The sequence below is a fragment of the Rhodnius prolixus genome, unplaced genomic scaffold (assembly GCF_049639745.1).
Source record: "Rhodnius prolixus isolate KJV_2025 unplaced genomic scaffold, Rpr scaffold_3, whole genome shotgun sequence".
Classification (NCBI taxonomy): Eukaryota; Metazoa; Arthropoda; class Insecta; order Hemiptera; family Reduviidae; genus Rhodnius; species Rhodnius prolixus.
Genome location: NW_027411603.1, coordinates 15,947,587 through 15,973,286, shown reverse-complemented (window position 1 = coordinate 15,973,286; position 25,700 = coordinate 15,947,587). Strand labels below are relative to the sequence as shown.

The 25,700-nt window shown below is 31.8% G+C and overlaps 1 protein-coding gene and 1 pseudogene across 2 annotated transcripts in view; one reads left to right on the top strand and one right to left on the bottom strand.

Moving 5' to 3' along the window:
* LOC141452229 (uncharacterized) lies at positions 1-15,934 on the bottom strand (annotated as a pseudogene).
* A 2,399-nt stretch (positions 15,935-18,333) lies between these two features.
* LOC141453707 (uncharacterized) overlaps positions 18,334-25,700 on the top strand; it is a 35,689-nt gene continuing 28,322 nt past the window's right edge. The window contains exons 1-3 of one of the 2 annotated variants that reach the window (XR_012458130.1): positions 18,334-18,551; positions 20,231-20,571; positions 20,916-21,357. The gene's annotated coding sequence lies outside the window, so the exon portion shown is untranslated. Of the gene's footprint in view, positions 18,552-20,230; positions 20,572-20,915; positions 21,358-25,700 lie in introns of those variants that run through there. The other variant, XM_074127235.1, reaches the window with a different exon arrangement.

Here is a 25,700-nt window from a genome sequence, read left to right as displayed (position 1 = left end):
TTTTAAAGTCAATATTGCAGATCTTTATTAAATGAAATTTCATTTTACAAATTTGAGTAAAATTTATTTACTTTTACTCAATAAAATCTATTTTAAAGAATTTATTTCACATGTCATCTATTTTCATTAATACCTACTTCACATCAGTTTATTTATTTTGTTTTTGAATTTTTTGTCAGATAAATTTTTCAAATTACTCCAAGCTTAGCAAAATTAAGAATATCAGGGCCAAGTTCTTCTTTGTAACTACCTCTAAACACATCCAGGTTGTAACCACAATTTTCATAGATTTCTGGTTGCAAACCTTCATTTAGTGAATATGTGTGTTCCAGTGGCATGGTCATTATTGGATGAGTCAATGTACAAATTATAAAACTGTACAAATTTACTCTTTCCAAGTCTTTATATACATCATCCAAGGTTGGTACTTCATGTTCTGGATAGCCGTACATTAACAATGTTTCACGTAATGCTATTAAATAATCATTAACTAGTTCTTTATAATGTTTTCGTCGGAAATCACCAAGTAAACTGGTATACAGAAAGTAGGCAAGATCCCATCCTAGAGTTTGATAATGACTCAACTGGAAGTCCACAAACCTAAAAATAATGTGCAGATTAATTTTCTAATTTTAAATTATTTCAATCGCGTGTACATTAATCTAGACGAATTTGGAAAATGAGTTATCATTTAAAAAAAAAATTAAAAAAAAATTATTTGGTAGCGGCAATCATTAAACTTGATACTTCTATAAAAATGAACGCTAACTTTTCGAAAAGCAGCAGTTTTCGAATGGCCTCTTTAAAGGAGAAAGATGACGTTGAGTGAAGCTGAAAGTTTAAAGTAATTCATTTCCGAAGTATAAAGTGTTTTGTTTACAGTACTAAGTGATTTGTACAACAGCGTTGAGTGCTTAACAGCAATTATCGTTAGGTAGGCTAGGATCGTTGAATAAATTACTTTGTGGCACCTCTTGGAGAACAGTAATTAGCTGAATAATTAATAGAGGTTGTACACTGCTAATCCTTTTTGTACAATATAAAACAAATACTTATTGGCTATTCTATTAAATCTTGCATACTTCACGTCTGACACTCCACATTATACAGAGAACAACTTACTTACTTGACAGATAGAGGTTTTTTTTCATAATCGTCATATTTAAACAGTAAATTGCTAATCCAAATGTCTCCATGATTTATTACGTTAAATTTACTATCATCAACATCTGCGTTTAATTTTACTGCTCTTTCTGCTACTGTGTGACTACATTTTAGCACTCTTTCTGCTAAATCAGTCCTGTAATTAAATATAATCATATCACAATAAAAGTTTGTTAAAATAATTTGAGGTTCTTAGTCAATGATTTGATACTGAAAATAATATTTCAGTTCATTTAATACTAAACGCTATAATTAAAACTGTCCGGTAGGACAGTTGTATAAGGGTTGATCGTCAAAAACTGCACGAAAAAGCGTAACGTTGAAAAACACCCAAATTCGACAATTTTTTTCTCGTTTTCTATAAAAGATAAAATTCCCAAATTTTCTTTAAATTATTGGGCAAACCCTCCTTTATAACTGTAATTTTTTTGCAACAACCCAGATCTAATAGGTTTTAAGAAAAAAGTTGCTGAAAATGATCAAAAACGGCGTTTTCAAAAAATCTTCTTCTTCTTCTTCTTGTTACCTTTTTTGTAAACAACGTAGCGCCTAAACGCGCGAACCGATTTTCATGAATGAGGTGTCATTCGATTCGGAATTTTATGTAGATGGGCCTTTTGGGGGTCTCGACGCTGTACATCGAATGAGAGAATGAGAGAGGAGTTAGCCCCCTTTATGTAAGGCCCCCTCCAAAATTATTATTAAAACTGTCCGGTAGGACAGTTGTATAAGGGTTGATCGTCAAAAACTGCACGAAAAAGCGTAACGTTGAAAAACACCCAACTTTGACAATTTTTTTCTCTTTTTCTACAAAAGATAAAATTCCCAAATTTTCTTTAAAATATGGGGCAAACCCTCCTTTATAGCTGTAATTTTTTTGCAACAACCCACATCTAATAGGTATCGAGAAAAAAGTTGCCAAAAATGAGCAAAAACGGCATTTTCAGAAAATGTTCTTGTTCTTGTTCTTCTTGTTGTTGTTCTTGTTGTTACCTTTTTTGTAAACAACGTAGCGCCTAAACGCGTGAACCGATTTTCATGAATGAGGTGTCATTCGATTCAATATTTTATGTAGATGTGCCTTTTGGGGGTCCCGACGCTGTACATCGAATGGGAGAGGAGTTAGCCCCCTTTATGTAAGGCCCCCTCCAAAATTATTATTACTAATTACTCTGTAAATCTTGGCCCGATTTTGATAAAATTTGGTAGGATGATAGGGTTAGGGCTCCCCTACGTAACATTAAAGCGGCGATCAGCTCTTACACTTGTTAAGGGGAAGTATAGCAATCGTTTCAAATTATCGACACATGAACCGATTTTTATGAATGAAGTGTCATTCGAATCGAAATTTTATACAGATTTGCACTTTAAAAGTCTCGGCACCGTGCCTCATAAGGAGGGGAGTTTGCCCCACCCAAATAAGGCCCTTTCTAAAACTATTATTACCAATATTTCTATAACGCTTAGTCCGATTTTGATAAAATTCAGCTCGAATAAATGGTTAAAGCTCCTCTACGTTGCTGATTCTCTTGCTCCTACTAAGAGGAAGTACTGTAATCGTTTAAATTATCAATGAGTGAACCGATTTAAATCAATGAATTGTTCGATTAAAAAATCTTTGCCTCTTTGCCTTTTAGGGAGAAGTACTGCAATCCTAGTTTATTTTTCTTACTCCTCTTAAAAGGAAGTACTGAAATCGCAGTTTAATTTTGCTATTTACGTACAAATACCTCCCTATAATATTCAAAACGCTTTCTCAAAAAAATTGTTATTGAGGATGGTTTGGGGAACCGCAACTACAATCATTTTTTAAAAAGATCTCTCCAGTGGTAGTTAACACCTTATCAGGTTATAATGATAGAATTGCTTATTCCAAATTTTTAAAAAATCTGTAAAGCAGTTATGTAACTTTGTAAAATAGACAAAAAGGAAAATCTATCCAAAAGGTACAAAAATCTCCTTAACAAAAACTTACAGTTTAAAATGTTAAGTATAAGGGTTGATTAAACGCCAAAAGGTACACAAATCAGCGAGTACCCAACATTTCATTAATACTTCATTAATATTTAAGTAATTCTACTGCATTAATTTTCATTAATAAGTTATTTTTTAGAATTTATTAGATATCACAGACCCTTATGCTGGCCACTTCATGTATATTATTTTTTTGTTATAATTATGATAAATCACATATACGTACATGCATGTTAAAGTAAAGATAAAGTTAGAGTAGGCTACTGTCTTGAATTCGTCTTACCGAAATATTCGTGAGCACAATTAACACACAGTTAATAACAAGTAGATTATTAAACAATAATTATTCATTTCTCTATTATAATCTAACTTAGTCCCCCTAATTTTACTTATAGTAAAATACTGGAATAATTAGCTGTCCTAAATAGATGGAGAATGTAATTGAAGAAAACTATATTATTTGCGATAAAGCCAGATAATTATTACCTATTATTATAAACGTTTGACTACTTCATACAATAACAATTACTTTAATCGAAGAATGAACTTAAACCGACGATTTTTATTTAAGAAATAAAAATAAATAAATAAAATAAACAAAATCATTGATGTAAGTTGGTGTAAGCATTTTTTTAAACAAGGTTTTGAATTTTTTAGCCTCATATTATTATTTTATTTTTTATAACGTTTTTCTTTTTAACCTGTAATTAATAGTTTGATTATTATAAATAACTAGATATTACAGTCAATCTACAGTGCTACTTGAACATATATTTTGTAGACGAAAATGGCCAGCATAAGGGTCTGTGATATCTAATAAATTCTAAAAAATAACTTATTAATGAAAATTAATGCAGTAGAATTACTTAAATATTAATGAAGTATTAATGAAATGTTGGGTACTCGCTGATTTGTGTACCTTTTGGCGTTTAATCAACCCTTATACTTAACATTTTAAACTGTAAGTTTTTGTTAAGGATTATTAATTACTCTGTAAATCATGGCCCGATTTTAATAAAATTTGGTAGGATGATAGGGTTAGGGCTCCCCTACGTAACATTAAAGCGGCGATCTGCTCTTACACTTGTTAAGAGGAAGTATAGCAATCGTTTCAAATTATCGACACGTGAACCGATTCTCATGAATGAAGTGTCATTCGAATCGAAATTTTGTACAGATTTGCACTTTAAAAGTCTCGACGCTAAGCCTCATAAGGAGGGGAGTTTGCCCCACCCAAATAAGGCCCTTTCTAAAACTATTATTACCAATATTTCTATAACGCTTAGTCCGAATTTGATAAAATTTAGCACGAAGAAGTGATTAAAGCTCCTCTACGTGGCTGTAAAGTGCCAACATGGTCTTACACCTACTAAGAGGAAGTACTGCAATCGTTAAAATTATCAATGAGTGAACCTATTTACATTAAAATTGAATTGTCGTTCGATTCAAAACTTTGCCTCTTTGCCTTTTAGGGAGAAGTACTGTAATCGCAGTTTATTTTTCTAACTTCTCTTAAAAGGAAGTACTGAAATCGTAGTTTAATTTTGCTTTGTACAAATAACTTCCTATTTTATTCAAAACGCTTTCTCAAAAAAAATTGTTGAGGATGGTTTGGGGACCGCAACTATAATCATTCTTTAAAAAGGTCTCTGTAGTGGCAGTTACGGTTCCGACTTAACACCTTATCAGGTTATAATGAAGGAATTGCTTATTCCAATTTTTAAAAAAAATCTGTAAAGCAGATATGTAACTTTGCAAAATAGACAAAAAGGAAAATCTATCCAAAAGATACAAAAATCTCCTTAACAAAAACTTACAGTTTAAAATGTTAAGTATAAGGGTTGATTAAACGCCAAAAGGTACACAAATCAGCAAGTACCCAACATTTCATTAATACTTCATTGATATCGTTAAGTAATTTTACTGCATTAACTTTTCCTTCACATTTTTTAGAATTTATTAGATGTCACAGACCCTTATGCTGGCCAGTTCATTAATAATATTATTTTGTTATAATCATGATAAAATGTTTATTATATCTTCGTTATTAAATAGGTACTTTATTTTAACTCTATTCCAAATTATTCTTCTGATTTATCTTTAATATGCCCTTTATTCTGACACATATTCATGCTTGTTAAAAGTAAAAAAAGACAAAGTTAGAGTCGGCTACTGTTTAAATTTGAATCACGGAGGATCTAAAACAATATTTCAGTCTTGAATTCGTCTTACCGAAATATTCGTGAGCACAAATGACTTACAGTTAATAACAAGTAGATTATTAAACATTCATCTCTCCATTGTAATTTAATTTAGTCCCCCTAATTTTACTTATAGTAAAATACTGGAATAATTTAGCTGTCCTATAAAATATCATATCTTATTTATTTTATATTACATATATACAACATTGTGAGAAGAACAGCTACATTGAGAGTGTAAATGAAGAAAACTATATTATTTGCAATAAAGCCAGTTAATTTATTACCTATTATTATAAACGTTTGACTCCTACATAAAATAAGAATTACTTTAATCGAAGAAAGAACTTAAACCAACGATTTTTATTAAAAATAAAATAAATAAATAAATAAAATAAACAAAATCATTGATGTATGTTGATATAAGCATTTTTTAAAAAAAGGTTTTGAATTTTTTAGCCTCATAAATTGTTTTATTTTTTATAACGTTTTCTTTTTAACCTGTAATTAATAGTTTGATTATTATAATTAATAGATATTACAGTTAATCTACAGTGCTACTTGAACAAATATTTTGTAGATGAAAATGGCCAGCATAAGGGTCTGTGACATCTAATAAATTCTAAAAAATGTGAAGGAAAAGTTAATGCTTAAATGATATCAATGAAGTATTAATGAAATGTTGGGTACTTGCTGATTTGTGTACCTTTTGGCGTTTAATCAACCCTTATACTTAATAACATTTCAAACTGTAAGTTTTTGTTAAGGAGATTTTATATACTTTGTCTTGAATTTTTTTTCCATACCATTCTCTACTGGATATTAATCCACCCTTTACTGGTTTTATACCACGCTTTTATTATGATTATAGAAAAAAAATTTTACTGAAACAATTTTAATGAATCACCCACTCATAAACGATTCTCACTCGCCCCTTAAACTGGAAGATTGGTCTAAGTTAGAAAAATATGGTTCACAGAATATTTTTCATCCATGCATTAAATGCTTACCACGAAAAGACCTTGACTAGAAAATAGAAATGGAAAGGCTAGAGGCTTGTTCTCCTGGATTTTCTTGCTAAAGTACAATCAGATAATGGCTAGAATTAATACTAAAAGAGACTACAAATGGATCCCAGCACTCAAAAATGAAAATGCTGATTATCATTGTAACAAAATGAGATATTTCTTCCTACACAGAGGCCTGATAATTCCAGTAACAAATAAAATGTTATCCCTAAAATTGGCAACATCAAGCTAATTAAAGTATTTATAAGCGCCAATATTTAATTTTAAAAAAAATTGTAAAATTTAATTCTTGCATTAACGAAACTCTGATTAGGAAGTTCAATAAGTTCTTTCTATACCTAACTCTTAAATGGACAAGTGGAAGTTGAAGGTCAGACTCTTGAACTCTTGAACTGCAAGGATATAAACTTTTCAGTCAGCCACTAACTAAAAACTAGAGATAACTTTGAACGAAAAATAATTCTGAATTCCCTTTATAAATCTTAGTTAGCTTCCTTTACGATACAGCTTACTCTCATCAAAGGAAATTTGAAGAAAACAAAACTTTCATTTCTTATTTTATCTGAAAGTAGCCAAATTAGGAAATAAGACCTACGTTTATGATTCAATTAAAGAAAATTGCCCTCACTAGTGTTTTAAACAAACTTTCTACGTAAATTAAAACGAAAAATTCTTATCTTTAGGCACTCATAAAAATGATAAAAAAATGTATTTTTTTTATTATAACACATGACTTTAATAAATTAATTTATCAATTCATTCTTTAATTTTTGAGTAGATTTACTTAAGTTTTCTAATACTGCATTTTTAAAAGTATAATTCCAAATGTTTATTGCCAAATGGCCTCGTCCATTCATCATCGAAAATTGTCCATTTAAGATAGATTAATAATTAATTTAATAAACCTTGGGTCTGTGCAGGAGCCTATATGGATTCAGATATTCTCTTACTGGATAGATCACGCATCTTGGATTGGGAGTAAATTTTTGATCTAGTTCCTGATTTACTGAAGTATTTCCTGAATTAGACTAATAGGATGCAGGTTTTAATCACTTTCTGAAGAAAAATAATATATTGAAACCTCATTTTACATTTGTTAGACCCTAAGTTCTAATCTTTTGGAGTTTTGGTTTTCTATGAATTAATTAAGATAGAAATTTTCCCTGATTAACTTGAGTTTAAAAATTGATTGGGTTCAGACTAATTGATTCTGGAGCCAAATGTGTAGTGACCTGATTAACGATTCAATATATATATAATATCTTGAATTGAGGATTGTTTTGCCCCACGAAAATGGAAAAGTTTTATCTTTAATATACTATTTGTCCAAAATCTTCAAAATGAAAATCTAGAAGAAAAGGGGAGACGTTGATGATTTTTAGGGGAAATATGTGCAGAACTGTTCCAATTCCAAATCAGCGATTTGAAAGAAAAAGGTGCTTTTCAGAATTCTCTTATTCTCTTGCGAAAAACTTAACAAAGTCTATTTATTAATGGATTGGATAAGACTTCTTATACAACAACTTTTTCACAGAAATAACCACTTTTAATAACAACATTTGTGCAGTATTGTCAAGTGTATTATCTTGTTATTGATATAAAATAAACTTAATAATGATACTTATTAGATGCCACTAAAAGTAATAAAATAAAAGTGCAATAGCTAAGAAAAGTAAAATATCTAATTCTTAATTAAAATAAACATTTCTCACCATTCCAATCCCCATCTTTTCATCTCATTCGATAATATTTTTAATCCATTTCCCCATACTTTATTAGCGAAGTCTTTATCCACTAACAAGGAATAAGGTTGTACATCGTTCGCCGATAATTCGTTACGTTGTATTAAAACTCTCGACATTGCGTGCAACCTTGCCATACTTCGAATCACAAGTTTGGCGTGAGCGAGGTCGAGACATTGATGAGGATCATCCAACTTATAATTGGCTTCCTGCAAAGAAAAATAATATTAAAATTCTTTAAGTTGCGGTATTAGATATTTGGCTTTCTGCGGCTAGAGAAGGGGAAGATTTGTTTACCTATTGATCCATCGAGGGGAGTAAAATAAACCCTCACTTAGAACCCTCACAAGGAACCAATAAAAATAATAGTTTTACCACTCCTATTTCCATTTTTTTGTGGATGTCCCTTTAGGCTATCTGTAGTTACTACAGAGTTATGATATAGCATATTTTCGTACAGCTTGTCGAAAATCTGTACTACAGAAATCAGACAACAAAATAAGAAGAAACAATATTGCCAATGTCATTCATTATTTATTATTTTTGCTAAGCTTTCCACTGATCATCAGGGGCTTATGCTATTTAGAATGACATTTTTTTAAATTGTTATATGTTGTTATTGGTTGGTATGTCTTCTTGCATGTCTGCTTATGAACTGTTCATAACTTCCAATAGCGTAACACTGTTGATGACCAAGTCCCTAGGTCAAAAGTTGGCAAAAATAATGACTGAAATTTTCTAAAAGTAGAGTAACCAGTGAAATGACTAAAAATAATCTTTCCTCCTTCTCGATTAATGAATCAGACACCAAAAACAATGAACAATACTCTACAATAAGTTTATTATGTTTACCTTAAAGTATTTAATCAACTAACAATTTCTCAAACACTAACGTTATTTACCAAGGCAATTACTAAGAATCAAACCTTCAAATCTTATGGCTCTATTAAATTAACGATGCCAAACCAAATTAATTTCAGCTCGCAAGCTGAAGTTCAGTTAGTAGTCATTAACAGGTTGGAAGTTTTCATCTTTCCAATATCATTACATTTAAGGTCTTTAGATTAACCGAATGCATATTATAATTATATCCCTCAATAATTATCGTAAGGAATTATTTTTTCTAGCAACTTCTTTTATAAAATTACAGCAATAGCTGTCTTATTTTGTTAATACGCATCTAGTGCTTTGCCGAATTAGGAAATATGAAATGATTACCTTTAGATCTTCAAATACTATAGTTTTTTGGCGGTGAGCAATGAGATTAGCCCATAATTGTTCTCTTTTGTCGCCAAATTCATACATCAGGTCAGTCATTTTGGATAGAACGTTTGTAAATATCTAAATAAATATGCAATATAATTAACAACATTAAATGCATCAATAATTAACTCATTTTGATTATCAATAACGTGTATGTTGTGTTTTGCAACACTCACCTTTGTTTCAAAAAGAAATAATCCAGAATTGATTGTCCATTGTCCAGCCACAGTTTCCAGCGCTTCCTTGACCACTACACTAACTGTTCGCTTAGCTCCAGAACCAAGAACAACTCCTACTTTAACTCTGGTTACTCTACTTAAAAAATTTTGCCCACTAGGTACCGCTGGTTCACTCTTAATCCATAACACCTTATCGATAGTTCTCTCTTGATAGTGGCAACGCAAAATTGTTTCTAAATATTCTGATTCCATTTATTTTACCAATTTTTATGTAATGATTGGAAGTGATGAGAACTGCTAGATGAATCTATGTTGAAATCCAAAATTTGTAATTCAGCTGTGGGGTCTGGTGAGAGCGAGCTATCCTGCTTCAGTGAGATAATTGTGGTTTTTGTTTCAGGCAACAGTTTTTTTAGAACTTTACTTCGTGTTATCTTCCGCTATCACAATTCGTTATATAAGTTTTAAATAATTTAATATTCAACAAACCTTTTGATTGTTGATAAAATTCTTAGAATTTAAGATAATTTTTCTGTTATTGACTTTATATTTTATAACTCTTTTTTCAATATTGAAAATTCACAAATTCATAGCAATAGGAATTCGATTAATACCCTTTAGAGTTTTAGCTAAAGGTTAAAATTGATATTTGTAACAAGGCGCCATTCTAAAGAATCTTCTAAGAAATTTTCTTATTATATTATTATATAATGTTAATCTAATTGTATTTATAGATACAATATATATTAAATATTTATTTAAATATTATTTAAATAAACAGAAGCATCATATTTCTTGGGGTGTTTTTGTTTGAGAAGCAAATGCTTTTAATTTTCATTTTAAAACTTTTATTTTAATTTAGGGACTATTCATTTACTTTCTAATCAGATTCTTCCTGTATGTTTACTAAATTATTCAAGCTACAGTTTTTCTTTCTCTTTAAATAAATAAATATAATTAAATAAAAAATTATAATTTATTTTACGCAAGAATCTCTGTGGGGCTCCAAGACAAAAGAATAAGGAGGTAATGCCAGGAATGACATTTCGTTAAGCCTAGAAAAACTGACTGGGCAGAATCATAGAAACTATTTGCTATTCATATATTCATATTATTAAACTCTATAAGGATTTTAGCCATTTAGTGAACAGGAAAATGCCGTTGTATTGCAGCTAACAAAGTCTGAACTAATATAGTCGTAACAACGGTAAGTGAACTCCCAGGCCGGAGGCAGGAGAAAAAGATGATTAGTAGCCAGTAAATTTGCTACAATTTTACTCCATCGACGCAAGGAGGCCACTTTAGACAGGTCAACCGAAGCATAGTCTATCAATGGATAGACTCCTGCAGATTCACCAAAAGAAGAGGAAACAGCATTACATTAAATATTTGCTGCCATTGAGAAGGGAGCGTCTGACTGCGACTTCAGCACTTGGAAGAAGAAAGTCCTTTACATTTACCCAGGGGTTTTTTTGCTGACACTTAAGTGTAATCAGGGCTAGAGAATACAGACGCTAGGGACAGACAAATATCGGATGGTCAGCTGTCCAGCAATTAAATAAAATAATAAAAAATATTTCATAATTATCACATGGATGGCTAAACTTAACTTAAAACTTGCACCCACAGAGTGCGCATATACATATCTTTACATGATGCGTGTTTTTTCATCACCAAATTAAAGTAAATAATAATGTTATGTTCCATAGCCCTGAAGATGCCCAAGTCCCTTGGTCGAATGCCTTAATACAAATAAAATAATATGACTGAAATTGGCAATAACCTTTTTTCCCCTTGGACTAATGGATAAGTCTACAAAAAAGATGAAACAGTACTCTACAATATACTCATTTTCTAGCAAAAATAATTTTGTTTACACTCAATAAAATTAATAGCTAATTTAAATCAATTAGCTCAATTTGAAAGTTCATAATCAGTTGTTAATTGCTGACATAATTAACAAATGTATTCAATATTGGTCACAGATTGGCGATGATATTGGTCATTGATCTGGTTAATATCTCATCCAAAATGTGGACGCATTCTAAGGAGAAGAAGGGATGGGAAATAATTGGTGCAATAGTAATTTTGGGAGAACAAACAGGTTTATTGTAGAAACAAGAAAATCCATTGATTGGAGCAATTTAGGACTCGCAATATGGTAAGTTTGAATTAGAAGATAAGATCTGTTCAATGCCCTCTAGGAGACAGAATACCAAAATTTGGCAATCTAATAAATCAAAATATACTTATCTGTCATGTAATGATCCCTTACTTTTGGCAATTCTTAGAAAGTACGCTGTATCCACACTACATAATACTTGTACTGTAAATCTTATTACTATAAATAATACGGAGAATAAAACAGAGGAGCAAATTCAAGGCGAGGAAGGATCAAAGGTAAACATTATATAAACTCACTTAAAGGGGTTCCTAAAACCCGTAAAATTCATGAAGAAACCCATTCTTCCAAAACTATTACTTTGCTTTCAAAATAAGAACTAAAGGTAAGTCAGAATCGATTAGGGAACAAGATCCTTTACAAAGTTATTTCGATCAATGGAAGAATTGTTTAGAATATTTCTAGAATGAAGAATATGATTTAAAAAAGAAATTACCTGGCATTAAATAATATTTGTAATCAGATATTAGTGTGCGGACCAAACAGAACCAAAGGCTACAATTCTTTGTAGGCCAGCTGTAAGGCAAGTAGATAACGTAAAACTCTTTAAAGTAGCAAAACCAAGTTCATTCCCTATATAATACGAGCATAACAATCTAAGAATCTTACTACGCGCATCATGACTGTGGCTCAATTACTCCCACTAAAACTACAGTCGCTTCCCAAGGAACGAATCACAAACTAAGAAACTAATTGAATTATGGTTTAATTACTAAATTTTAATGCACATTTGATTTTATTAGTGCGAATAATTTATAATTATATCAAGAAAGGAATGGTTTATTGAAAGATATGTTTAATTAAAATATTTCTATTTATTTTATACAAATTTTATGAACTAGAAGGGCTATATAACCCCATCTTTCATAAAATGTAACATATCTTTTTCAACTTTATTTCTAAAAAACTTGCAAGTAAAAATATCCTTATTAATACCAATTGCCGGATTGAGTTCATTTCCATATGCTAAAAACAGATCGTAGGAATCACCCGTTTCGGCCGAAGTAAAAGCATGTATTGATACTAACACACCGAATCCAAAAAATTTCAGCCTTTCCATTTCATCTACTACATTTTGGAGATTCGGGATTTCTTCGCTTGGATACATATACATAGTCAAGTATTCTTGTAAGGATTGTTGGTAGGCAGACAGCAGATCCATGTACTTGGCACGACGTATATTTGGCCGGATACTGTTGTATAGAAAGTAGGTGAGATCCCAGGCAAATGAATTGCAATGGCTCAGCTGGTAATCAATGAATCTGCAGACAATGTGAAATATATAAATTAATGAGTTGAAATTTAGCGTTATAGGCTACTGCCTAAATTGGCCTATTCCCAAATAGGCTATTTTCTATCCCAATATTGAGAACAAAAATCTGATGTGAACTTCATGACTTCGGTTGGCTAACTTTTTTTAAACTAGGATTTCGTTCTAAATGTTAGTTGACATCAATATTTTATTCCTCCTCATAACTTTCATAGATAATAAAAAATATTAGGGAAATTCCTGAACAAGCCCTCAGATAGATTTCTCTTAAAGAATGTTTCTAATAAAAGTAACATATCTACTCGCATGCCTGAGAAAGGAAAGTTTAAACTTTTTTGACTAAAAAAATAGTGAAAACTAAAACTAAAAAAAAAAATACTTCAGAATCCTTCGATAGGCGTTGCCACTGATCAGAATGCAGCGATGACTCCTGAAAATCGAAAAGTAAGGTAATTTTTCACGCGGGCTAATAAGGTATTGTAGACGGAGGTGTCTATCAAACGTAGCTTACTATGAATTTCTTGTATTAGGGTAATCATAAAATAAAATGCAAGAGCTAAAATTAAAAGATGTTCATCGCGATAAACAGTTCCAGAACTAGGTTGTAATGATGCAAAAAGCACTCACTTGATATTTGAAATAAGTTTAACCTAAAATCTCAATGTGATCTACTGAAGACTAATCAAGCTTAAAGACAACTTATACTGGAACAGAGACGAGGTCACATGCTGAAGGTTTATATATTCTTGGTGTTTTGCCCAAAGCTGATAACCATGCAGCACAATTTATACTGCAAGTAAAATAGATAAAGTACTACGCGAACTACATAGTCATTTGTTGCCAACAAAATATCCGCCTGTCTGATCCTGGCCTTTTAAAACTTCTTTTACTTAAAATGAATGTAGTTAAAAGAAAAAGAGAAGCGATTCACTGGAAGTAAAGAGATTTTAATTTAAGTATATTACTAACTAATAATAAAGTAAAAATATACTAACTAAATGTATCACTTAGCCCTCTTAATGTTTGAATTTAATTGGCAGGAATTCTTGCATTAATGTAGTCAGTTGCGATAAGAGCTAAGATAAACTTCAGCCGTATTTATTACGATTAGGTTCAACTAAGTTCTGGGCAGATCCTAATCTGCCTTTTGCCTTTTAATTTTCTTACTGTTAATAAATCATTTTGTCGAAAAACTCTATTTGATTCAAGAAATACCTGATACCGGATGGTTTTTTGTGCCAGGAATGTGTGAAAACATCATATTGTTTGTCCAACAATCGCCATGATTGATTACGTTAAAACGAGATTCATTGAATTTTACCATTTCTTTGTACCTAGACTGCGCTGTTTGACTGGCTCTGTGCAAACGTTCAGCTAGTTGAGACCTATGAAATAATTACGTGAATTATTCTTGTAAATGCAATAAAACATTGTAAATGTAATACTTAAGGAATTAAGTTTTAATGATTACCATTCAGGTCCCCAATTATTCTTCACAGTTTCAGCCAGCGTTGAGAAGAAACTGACAAAGAACATATCAATCATTCGTTCGTTAGAGACCAGTCCTAAAGGCCCCAAATCAGTTGGTGATATAGTTGATCTTTTCAACAAAACAGCAGAAAGAGCGTGGTATCTAGCCAATGATCTTGCAGCGAACAGACTGTGTTCGAGATCTAACATCTCACGTCTATTCATTACTGTGAAGTTTTCATTCTGATAAAAGAAAATAATTCATTTATTAAGATTCTTACATAACTACGTGGGCGCTTTATTGATTATACTATGATGTACTGAATTATAAACGCACAGGTTTTTGATGAAGTGCCACGAAGCAAGTTTAAATAATGATGCCAATACCATTCAAAATGTAAAAAATATCAAACATAATTTTTTTCATTTTAATTTTTTATTATATTAAAAATGTAGCAAATTATTTGCTGCTCTACTAATTTACTACACTGTATTAAACAGCTAAGCGTTACGATTTTAATAATTATATAGCTTTTCTTTAATTACATTTTTTATTAGATATAAATGTGCATTTAATATAGATTATTTATCAATTGTGGAATGCTATAATAATTCACGTCAACAATTTCATTATGTATGAAGTATTTATGGAATTATTATTATTTTATTTTTTAAGAAATTGTGTGTATTTAAACTCAGGCTTACAGTTGTAAGAGGAATACAGGATTGACACTTCACTTCATGCCCTTGGTTCAGAACAATATAGACGAAGACTAATCCAATTTCTCTTCTTCTAATTGGGTATGAGTGTTGGATAATAAAGAAAATAATAAAATTAAAAAAGAGGATTTAATTCTGGCGGGTGCGCACATCATAACTCAAAAACTAAAGTTGGGAGGAATTTCAAATTTGAAGTCTCGTGCCATTTTACTAACTCTCATTTCATACTAACACTGAGATCTTGCAATGCTATTCTGTCATAGTTCCGATATCCTATCAAAGTACACCAAAGCTTTTCTTGATTATCGTTGAATTCTTTCATGAGAACTTCCATTTCTTTTAGGACAACGGCATAAACCTGAAATGTATACATGATTATAATCAAAATTATTACTAGGGTAGAAATATATGATTGTGTCACTTACGAAAATTTCATTTCTAAAAACAGACGTCTCGGTACAGTAAGCAGCCCCATTGGAACATTCTGGTATGGTTTTAAGTATTAGATACCTGGTAGATTTTTCTCCATTAGTTAAAACCACAACAACTTTACATCTCAGTATAATACTAGCGAAATTTTCCCCTTTGGCCACGGCTGGTTCTTGTTCAACACTGAGGATACAATTGATGTCAGGTTCACCGATCTTCTTTTCCCGTTTCAACAGCGTTTCCAACCATTCTGCTTCCATGGTGGTTTATGATGAACTGTTGATATGCAGTGAAGCGTACTATTTGACTGTACGTACTCATATTTTATTTCTCTCAAATTTACTTAAGGATATTAAAGATAACTTGGAAGGCTATAGCCTGTTATAATTATTTCATTTTGCGCATCACTATTTATACTACTTTCATTACAAATTATCAAAAAGTAAAGTGACGGAATCGCCTGTTTTTTTCTATCGTGGCTAAAGATCCGATTACCTAGTTAATTGTCTACCATTCTTCCGATTATCTAACATTCCAATATCAGCAAAGTTTAGGTATTGAACTAGTAACAGTAAAATTTTCGAATCATTTTCACAAAGTATTTACTATTCTGTATTATTAATGTACAATTTCTCAGCGATAGTTCGTTGTTTTTATCAATTTGATGAACTAGCGAGGATACTTGTACAACTCCAAGGTAGCATTCATTGAAAGTCAATTGGCTTTGTGATTAATATCGGTTCGCGAACTGGTGAAAAAATATTTGACGCTGATTAGCAAGATGTAAGAGTGTATTAAAGTTTATAGTTTATAAAAGGTTCCAAAAGAGCCCTCTGCACATGCATCATAGACTATACATAGTCTGTAACTCTTTGATTCTGTCTACGAAAAAGATTTGACATTGACCCAACTATCCTTCTTCGCTCTTGTTAGGGAGTTGCTGCCTGACAGTAGGCACTTTCTTACCAATCTATAAATCTTCTGTTAATACCCTTGTGCTCGGCGAAGAGACTCCTGATTTCTTTTTCTCTTTTGGTTATACATCTGAGAGTCTGGGCCTTATTTTTAGCTTGAACCTTGGCTCAAGTTTCCACAGAAAACGCGAAAGCGCTGGCTATACATTAGAAGAGTTTTCGTTTCTTTTTTGACATTACTAAAGAGCCAATACCCTAAAAGATAAAGTCTTCTATGAGGAAGCCTAGAGAAATGGTATCAAGGCAAGAATTCTCGAGTTAAATAGCGTTTAAGTATTGCCAGCAATATTTCGTGAGAAAAGATGTTGGGTAAACTGATGAGAAACCTCATAAACAGCTTGTTTTTTTCTAGCCACTGACTGGTTTCGAGCGTTTTTACTATCTTAAGAATAACTTGAAGAATGGCGTGCTATTCTTGAAGCGTGCTTTTAAAACGAAAGCAATCGGCTATTAGTGCAAGTTTCTGCAATCGACACGTGATTTGGTGATTTTTTTAGACAATGATCTTTGATTATTGTGGATATGAAGGTAATTTTGAGATTGTTGTTTGATTAAATCAGCTGTAATATAGTTCGAGTCTGAATACTTTTGCTACGTTGGAATTAGAAACGTTTCAAAGATCATATTTCTTCTGAAAATCTACCGCAATTGAATTCTGTTGAATTGGTCTGAGTTAAATTTTTAGGCACTTTAATAATCTTGTGTTCATATCTTGTGACAAGAACCACACCAGTGGCTCTTTTTTGTGAGGTTGGCTGGCGGAGCAGATTGAAATAATTAACCTAAGTACTGCAATGAACTGCAAAAAATTTGTTCTTAAGTGTCTGCTTTATCCGGGTTGCGTCAACCCGGTTTATGAAAAGAGGTTCTAATCAAAGTGAACATCATAAAACAGAGATGAAGTCTGGTAAATAAAATGTACAAAAATGATCCTCACAGTTCAAGGTTGTAGTCTAGCGAGGGGGAAGATTAAATAATGGCAACTTAAATTAAAAAAGATCTGCAATGTTCTTCATGAATGCCAGATAAACATATTTGCATTGTACATACTTATTTTTGATGATTTGATAAAAGTCGTTTTGCATAAGTAAATATGAAAGTTCATTAAAATTAAAAAAAAAAAAAAACTGCAAAAGAACCTCTCCTACACGTCACAAAGAGAGAGAAGGAGAGTATGAGAGAGAGGGATGGAGGGAGCTATTAGAAGTCAAAGTTGATGAAAGTTTATTTTCCACCAAATTATGTAAAAGTTCAATTAATGAACTTAGATCTTGGTTCAATAAATAATAATTTATTGCCACTTTAAGAAAATCAAGCTTTAACTTCCAACTTGGAAACAAAAAAAGCACATCACTGCCTTTTTTTTAGTGCGGTTTGCTGGTGAATCGGGGTTTTTAACTTCTCTGAAAAAAAAAACAAAAAAACAATCCATATTCAAGTGGCCTTGAAGATATACCTATTTTACTAAACTAGGGCAAGTCAAGCTACAAATCTCAACTGATTGATACGACTTATGTAATTCTATTACAATAGTTACATGCTAGGGCGTTTGCCCCAAATACCGTTGAAATATTACTATTAAGATTAGATATGAACATGAAAACTAAGCATAAAATTAGTACCTATGTAATATTAAAAACTGATATTTTTCCTCCTGAGATAACCTAAGTGATTTACTACTTCAACTGATAAAATAATTTGAGGAATTTTTATTTGAGTTTTGTAACTATAAAGATAATATTTCTTGAATACTACTGTGATGGATAATATCAGTGATTTCATCCCGATAGCATGCCTGACGTTCATAATTTATAATTTGGAAAACATTACGCTTTTTAGTCGGTTTTTGACGATCAACCATTACACAACTGTCCTAATGCCGAACAGTTTTAATATTCTATGTTTTTCCAAATGGACTAGCTAGGAAGAGCAAAGTAGACATTTAGAGAGGAAAAGTAAGTATTTTTTATTTTTCATGAGATGAGCAATATCTAGTTATTACATTTTCCAAATCACTCTTAAAGTAGGAATGAATTGTTAGTTTAATAGCTTTATTTAATTTCAAGCAACTTACAAAACTTGGCTATAGATGTTCTTTTTTTACCAGTACTTACACTGAATTCTACTTTGAGTGTTGAAAGACTATAAGACTAGTTTCATTCTCAGATTATTTTACCTTAGCCAAGGTCTTGACTTTAACTTATTCCGGTAAAGGAAATTTTGAAATAGAAATTTTCACGGCATGAGGGGAGGAAAGGCGTTTAGTGCCTACCAAGTCAGCAATAAGCTGCTGTAGGGTTGCAGTCAATAAGTGGTAAGAGAGTTACAAACCGCTTTTGTTTTAACGCACACAATGTTTTAGTTAATGGTTCGAGCTAGCTAGAAAGAGCTCTAATATTCAATAAAGGTGTTTGTGCTGTGGCATGCCCGGAGTTGGAGTATAACTGGTGTTTATGATCTTGCTACCTAGCAAAGCTGATGCCTTTTGACGAAGACGACATAGCTTGACAAAGATGGGCGTCAGGCAACCCTCGTAATAACTAAACAATACATTTTCGTTTACCTGAAAATCTGACAATGTAGACTTAATTCATTCTTCCAGTTATTCGAATTCCTTCTTGCACCACTTTTTTCTCACTCTTTAAAGGTAATAACCCAACTTTTCCACAGCCTTGCCGCACAACTTTTCTCACTCAATTGCCTAAACGCAAATTTCCCCACTTAATTTTTCTTTAGAACACAAATGAGTTGGCAACCAAGACATGTAGTTACATTTTACAAGGCTACTACAATTTTACCAAAACAAGACTGCATCATATGTGCTGACAACAGACGACACTGTCCAAAATGGCGCAGTGATACTTTTCGTGATACCCTATTTCAAATTACTTTCAATCAGCACCAGTCTCGTTAATTATCCATTCAATACACTATCTCAGTTGACTCCCATTTTCCGAAAAGCCCATTACCACATAATGATGTCTATGTACCACATAATGTGTCAATCAAATGTGATTGACCAGAGGAATTTTATATGATTGTTGGTTAAATATTTATACGAATTATACAATTCTTTGAAATTATGTAAACGAGTATGTCAACCCAGCTTATATAGTGAAGACCAGAAGCTAACTCCGCCAGTGACAGACGACACTGTCTGACCAGGGACTCAAAGAGAGAAGCAGTAATAGAAATGAGGGGCTGAGAATTCGTACTTTAACTGCAGGCTCTTTGTCTTTCCTAAATTAGACAAACCTACGAAATTAATTTCTTGTTAACATAGGAAATTCTGTAATAACTAAAAGCAGCATTGCCATAGAACCTGCAATTAGGTTTCAATAGTTGTAGAACGGGATCTTATAAATATGTAGTACATTCATTCTCAAGCATTTGTTATAAAAGAATAAACAATTGAAAGCTGTACATGTTGAAGTAATATAATGGAAAAGATAATTCACTTTAGATAAGGAAATTTTAAACGGGTCGTGTACCATGTACACATAATGAAGATTTAATATTCTTTGATAAATGTCCCACATGAAAGAAGCTGTTTGCGATGTAAAGTCCTTTTATGCATTATCATGCGATCCTATCATTGTACAGTAATATAATTCTGAGAATGTTCTTTGTTTAGATTACTGGGACCCTGTATATAAATTGCCAGCAAAATTTCATTTTCTGTTCCTCATGACATAAAAATTAAAGAGAATTATATATAGAGATCTATATACTTAGACAACCCATGCGTCCATATAATGCAGGCACTAAGAACGAACAGGTGAAAGAATTAAACAAAGGAATTAAGAAGGTATATTTGGGAATAAAAACGAAATAAATGACTTAATGAAGATGCAAAAAATCAGGTGACCTGAATGAAGCATCTTGTAAGTAGATATTTTAGATTCTGCAATTAACAAAACCAAGGTGAATGAGACCAGCAGTGCAATGTATAGCTTCAGGTGCTAATGATCTCAGGTATTGTAGTAGCCTTAATTAAAAAACAAAAAATAGAAAGTTACGCGCATCCAGTTACTTATTCTATGTTTCTCATCTTGTCAATTAAGTAGCTAATTGGCTGTCACAGTTTGATTGAAAATAGAAAAATCCGAGAAAGAAAACAACAATAATAACACCATTGGTTACTCCATTTATTTATCTCCGCAGAGTAAACCATTATATTGTGGCTTGAAATCAATAAACAAAGTGATGCAAGTCCTCATTGGTTTCTCAAGCATTTGTCTTCTAGAGAATATTAAATCGATTTTTCCTGTTTTTATTGTAATCACCCTTAAAACCAATAATTTCTTTTTTCTCTTCAGGCTATAGTATTTGAGGTATCTGTGCGAGGTGAATATGCGAGATTACATAAATTGTGGTGAACACAGCCAGGAAGGGTTGAACTGGACAAGTCGCTTTGATGGCTACACATTATGTTTAATAACCAATTTGGGACTCGCTTATCGTGGCTTGATTTAGCGTCGCAGCTACTGCGGAGAGATCCTCAATACAAACGCATGATTTATTAATATTTGTGGATAGCAATTCAGGTATCTCGCCCAAGTAAATATGTACGGTGTTCTGATATAATGTACATGTTCTAGATCTTTGAGACCATATTTATCTGTTAATAATTACAGATCAACATAAGCTACCTATTTGACATGGATAAAGAATCCAACTTTAGATACAAAAATTTTTAGGTTTAGAAAAAGTTTTATCTCTATTACAAAATTATTAAAAATATTTTACTACAAAAAAGCACCTTTATTACAAAATTTTCAATTATCGGCAAAACCTTAGATTGATAGATCATGACAAAGAAATTAAGGACATCTTTTCTGATGAAAAAAAAGGTATGGGAACAAAATGTGATTAAAATTTATTTACCTAGAACTGTTTTTATAAATTTAAAATGTTAATTTTTTACTTATAAATTAATTCATGTCCGTTCATTTTTCGCGCATTGGTGCGAGGGCCAAAGAAAACAATTTCCTTTTGGAAATTCTTAGAAAAAATACATAGTACCTATGCTTTGTAACTCTTATTACTACAATCTATTATTTTTTTTAAAAATTTTTTCGATTTTATTAAGAAACAAGATCCTTTACAAATTTATTTCAATCAATGGAAGTATTGTTTAGAGTATTTGTGAAGCATAGTGAAGAGCATGATTTAAAAACGAAATTACCTGGCGTTAAGAAATATTTAAAATTAGATATTAGCGTGGAGCAAACAGAATATCTATTAATATCCTGAAGAACCTGGGTCACAACCTACATGTAAATTGTAAACCGAAGTTATAACAACCACTGAATCATACTAATACATCACGCGCATCATGACTATAGCCCAAATACTCTCATAGAAATAAAATGCTTCTCAAGGAACGAATCGCAAACTAAGAAACTTATTTAAATATTATTATTAATATTAAATAACAATAATTATTGTTGGAGCATTACAATTCATCACTAATTACCTATAATTAAATTAAGATTATTGTGAAGAGTGGTCCGATTATTGGTTAATTAACTTCCACACATTTTTTCCAATATCAGTAACGTATAGGTAATGAACAAGTTGCAGGGAAATTTACGAATTACTTATCTTCACTACATTCACTAAGTATTAACAATTTTATATTTTATTTATGTACAAGTTCTAAGCGTTAGTTATATTTTTATCGATTTGGTAAACTAGCAAGGGAACTTATACAACTCCAAGGTAACGCTAATTAAAAGTTAATTGGAAGTTGGGTTCAGTTTCTATACCATGTAAGAAACGTAACTTCTTCCAAGCGAATTCACTTAGAGATGTAATCTGCCTTTTTTTTGGACCTATAGACCTTTAGTTAATACCCTCGTGCCGCGTCTCAATGCTGTGGTGTGACGAGGAGCACTAGCCATTCCTGGAACATTCCAGGAGCTGAGAAATCGAGTGATCAAATTTGCAGACCACGTGGCCACCGTCGTATAAAGGAGGTGTGGTGGGTTACCTAGGCGGGAGGTACAAGAGGGCTTAAGTTACATTAATACGAGGATGGCTGATAGATTAGTGTGGTAAGAAAGTAAACGTGAGCGGATTAAATTGGAAACAAAGATAAGTTTGGGGTCTTTATGGTGGATATCATTGGAAACTTAGAAAGGAGCATAGACATTTCGTCTGAGAACTTTGAAACGAAATGAGTATTTCCCTGGATGTTACGAGCTCTGGTGGACCACTACAGTTCCCCGAAGTATATTGAATTTGGTCTTTTTGAAGTAATTTGTAGATTGTCAATCACTGACGAGTTCGATCTATGTAGCTGACTAGTTGGCTATATTCCGTTCAATTCTTATCTTTTCATTCGTGAATGTGGGTTCCAAGTTAGCCTACTATTCACGTAAAATCCCAGATGGCGGACTTGCTTGAATATTGGTTTTTTATTTGTTAAGACGGACATTTTATTCATCTCAATGTAAACATAATTTGTGTACAATACGTTTTTAATTTTATTCTCTAGCGTGAGTACCAGATATCTTGCATATTTTAAGAGGCTACCTAGGGGCCAGGATGTGAGTTCAGTATAGCGCAGTCGTCTACGTAAGTGAAGGATCATTATAGTCATTGTTGTAGGATGTGTAGTAATGACTACCGTACGATATGGCCTAGGGTGCTGCTTGTAGAACGCCAGCTAGAATAGGGGTGTCATGATTGGGAATGCAAAGCCACATCGCGCTTAAAATGGCTATTCGACAGGTAGGATTTAAGGATGAGTTAGTAAGTGTCGGGAAGGAGTTGAGCTTGAAAGAGCCACACCCAGTCGAAAGCTTATCCCACATCCAGCAAGACCCGTAAAAATAGTTCTTATTTTCTTGGGGAAGAATAATTCAGGGAAAATTATTTATATTAAATTTGAATTTGTTTTTTTTTTTATGAAGGAACGTAGAATTGGCCGTTTTACATACACTTTTGGCATTAAATAAGGCCATACAGTTCTTATACTAAGATTTAATTTCAGTATTATTGGCAAGGACTCAACACTAGTTAGTTGTGTCTGTAATTGTCGAACGTTCCAATTCTCGATTAATCTTGGAGCCAACTCTTGTCAATTCTCTTTGTTTACATGTTCATATCCTAAGCAAATGAGTTTAATTTTTCTTAAATAAATATGCCCTTTCTTGTGAGATATTTCAAAGTACTACTGGGTCGTGCCCTAAACTATTATAATGATAATATTATAAACATCGAAATTTCGTAGTAGTATAAGTTTCAGATGAAGTGTGCTGCCAAACTTTAATTTTGTGTTTATTATAAGAAGCAGTTGCTAGTAGAGTATGCAAACTTTGTTCAAAGCAGTTTTGTTAAATTAATCTCTAAAGGAGACCGACATCACTGTCTCTGATAATTCTCTTTAAATTTATTTACAAAACAAAAATACAAAGACCTCACATTTCTGTAATATACTAATTAAATCCAGTTTAAATTGATTTTTAATTAAAAATGGTCTATTGGACATATAAACCAAATACTGAAAAGTATTTAGAGAACTAAATTATTTAATTTTCCTGTAATACAATAATATAATTGCAAACATAATCTTCTTTTAATTCCTTTAATGGATTTTGTAATAATTAGAAGCGAAAGCATTATTTTTTCCTTTTATATGCTTAAAAGATTATGCCAGGTTCTTGGGTAAATAATGAAATTACTATTTGTGTAGCAAAATTAATTTAATTTCATTATTTAATTTAAAAATTTATTTTTCAAGCAGTTATTATTTTAAGTTAATAAATGTAAAGTGTCTATTTTTCAGTGCTTATCTGGTGTATTTAAAAAAATATAAATAACAAAATATATAATAAAAAAATAAATGCACTTTATTATAAATTCACTATTTTGTCGATTGTAATATAAAACGCCTAGAACGGCAATGGAACGCAGTTCCGCAACACAACTTTGCGTTGCAGTCTTAACTGCTCAATTGCTGCAGTAATTTTAATAATTCTCAAGATTTTCAAAATTAGGTGTGTTTTGCTTTTGGGTTTTCATTCATTTCCTTAAATCATTTCTTTACCTTTGCATTTTACGTGATGTTATTAATTATTTATCCTCAACTTGGCAGGTATAAGACAATGATCGTATTTTATGTTTGAACCAGAGTGATGTCAAAAGGCAATTACCTTATATTTTACCTTTACCTTTATATATATTACCTTTCTTTTTCTGCAGGGATCAATTCCAAAAAAGTTATTAATCCAGAGTAAACCTTTACCTAGATCTTCATTTTTAGAGAAATAATGATAAAAGTTTTCTAATAGTGCTTTTAAACATTTGAGTTATTTTGTTAAATATGACTTCCTTTCCAGAAAAAAGTGGAAATATTTTAATATTTTTCTCTTCTAAGCAACTATCCCAAAAGCCAGCTTCTTTTTTTAAAGCATCCTTTATATTTCATAAAGTAAAAATATTCATTCCCTGATTATAAATTCAAAGTTGGTTCACAAGGTATGTCAAATACATCCGCCATATTCACAAGCATATAACATTTTGCAGAAGCTACACACGATCTAATTTGTGCATTTACGGTTTGCAATTAGCATACAGCGTGGAAGGTTTCTTGCAGCGCTGACTCGTCATAACAACAGGAATTCCCCTAATAGTCGGTTGAATGTTTTCGCGGACCAGAAATAAATTCCGTGAACTATTGGTTGAAGACACTGAGCTGTAGGTTTGACACTTCTGCGCGTTGCCATTGTTGGTTCAAACACTTTATACGCTAGCAGTTCCAGCCGAACTGTGGCACCAAACGGACTGTATGCCTCTCTTTTTCACCGAACCTTTTTTAATTTCACTGAAAAAACAATCCATATTCAAATGGCCTTGAAGATATACCTATTTTACTAAACTGGGACAAGTCAAGCTACAAATTTCAATTAATTTTTACGATTATGTAACTCTATTACAATAGTTACAGCTTGGGTCGATTGTTTTCATAGCTGAAATATTACTATTATGATTAGATATGAACAGGAAAATTAAGCATAAAATCAGTACCTATGCATACAAAAACTAAAACTTTAAATAATCTCTCTCAATTTACTACTTCAATTGTTAAAATAATC